The sequence below is a fragment of the Diadema antillarum genome, unplaced genomic scaffold, assembly GCF_040938485.1.
Source record: "Diadema antillarum isolate AM-2024a unplaced genomic scaffold, OU_Dant_1.0 scf00000008, whole genome shotgun sequence".
In the NCBI taxonomy this organism is placed as follows: domain Eukaryota; kingdom Metazoa; phylum Echinodermata; class Echinoidea; order Diadematoida; family Diadematidae; genus Diadema; species Diadema antillarum.
The window spans coordinates 4450970-4453334 of NW_027270897.1; positions in this window are offsets into that span (position 1 = coordinate 4450970).

Genomic DNA, 2365 nt, shown 5'->3' on the forward strand with positions numbered 1-2365 from the left:
TGTTTTGTTTTGTCTTTGTTTTTTTATTTGGAAGTGGCCTTTTTCTTTTCCGTTTTTTGCTTGTTATCTGATTAAGCCCGGAAGTGGCACCAGATACGTTTTCTGCGCCCCCCCCCCCCCCCCCCGTACGCAAAATAATGATATTGATAACAGTTCCGTGTAATTATGTCATTAATCGCTTGGAAATGATAATTTAAAAAATACAGGAGACCGCTATTATGAGCAGTTGCTTTATTTCGATGGCGATCTCGGGGAAAACAAAATGTATGGACTTAAATAGGGGAAATATACCCTCAAATTAGGAAAGGAAGTGGAAAGAAAAGAGACAAAAATAGAGGAGTGCGAGCGAGAGTGGTAAGAGTGCATGTTGCTATGATTATTATGTAAAATTATGCATGGAAACAGGTGCATTATGTCTGTCTTTTTGTTGATGATTGTATAGGCCTCTTATGCCTATCAAGATTAGCATGTGCCTATTACTCTCTAAAAAAAATTGAGTGAAAATATTCACTCTTAAAAGAGTGAATACAAAAAAGAGTGAATTTTGAGTGAAATTGGAGTTTTTGAGTGAAAATGTTCATTTTCACTCATTTTGGAGTGACGTCAGGGATCACTCCAAAATCTTCGAGTGATCCCTGACGTCACTCCAAAATGAGTGAAAATTAGCATTTTCACTCAAAATTCACTTCAATTTCACTCGAAATTCACTCTTTTTTGTATTCACTCTTTTTAGAGTGAAAATTTTCACTCGATTTGTTTTAGAGAGTATGTGCATGCATGCAAAATAACTTCTGTGCGGGGGTGTGAGCGTTTATGTGTGTGTGAGTGTATGTTTCGCATGTGTGTCAGCGTATATATTTGATGTGCAATACAAAGAAAAAAATCATACTTGCTATTCGAAGCGCATGTTATACAGGAACAGCTATCACGTTGACCAAAAAAAAAAAAAAAAAAAAAAAAAAAAAAAAAAAAAAAAAAAAAAAAAAAAACTTAGCCAGTAATCTGAGTGAGTTGAACACACATCATGCCTTGTGATTCAGAGAAACATAATTCCAATATGATCTCCAACAGATAAAACTTCAACCACCATCATACTGTGAATCAAAACAAGAATATGCAACAAACAGTTTCAACTTTAACCATAACCCATATCAACGAAATTCACGTAAATCAAAATAGCATGCATTGAAAAAAAATAAAACAAATGGTAAGAATTTTAACCAACATCATGTGAATTAAATTGCATGTGAAACAACAGTGAAGAGTTTAATTGCAAGATGTGCTAAGCGATATTTTTAAACATTTTAATGTAAGTCCATTATCAAATTAAAAGAGCAAAATACAGAATTCCAAGTGATACCACACTTGTGAATAAAACAAGGAATAAGTTCGGACTGATCCCATTTTTTTTTTCAGCAGCGTTAATGGCAAATACTTCAACTAAATATAGACAAGAATGGAGTTAACTCATTTTGCGATTAAACCAATAACATGTGTATAAAAGTTAACCAGCATCACGTTTAAAAACCTTAACCAACAACCTTTGTAATTAACTCTACAAACTTCGTGCGAATGAAAAGAGAATTAACTCATAAACGGCTAAGATAAGATTAGCCAATGTTGAGTGTATTAACTCTGACCAACACCTCATTATAGTAAGCTTATGCAACATCAGGTTATTAACAATTAATAAAGTACAATTCACTGACCTGTAAACGCTTGAGATCGTCAATCGACACCATGTACACCATTATTAGGCAAAATGCAGTTTCATTTCATTCACTTTTAATTTCATTTTTGAAAATCAGTATGAAATGAAGTGATATGAAAAAAAAGGTTATTAAATGTGAATCTTACATACATATACCACTTACAACTACTATTTTTCATCGATGAACGATGTATATAACAGGTAACTTGGTAAAATGTATAATTGTATTGACTACTTGGTTTCAATTCTCACATCATGCATTGTTTTACGTTTAAGTTGCTGCAGCTTTAGAATGCGAACGTGAGAGTGAGAGATATAGTGATATTTTCCGGTCTTTGTCAGTTTAAGTTTGTTAACAGAAAAGCTAGGATGATGCATAACAAATTAATGTTCAAGAATTTTACCCGGCAAAGCAAGATGTACAGAAATTAGCAGTGACCGATGCATGACTATGGTATCTTTTGGATGACAAAAATCAAACAACTATCACAAGATGTATCATAATAGCTTTATGACCTAGATCTACGCCAAACGTGAGCAACTGCTTTTGTTGCAATCAGCAGATCTTTACCAACTCTCGACAACGCCCCTGGAAACAGCGAAATGACCTCCATCAGCAGAGGGCGTCCTACCTTATAACCTTTTCGTAGCGAG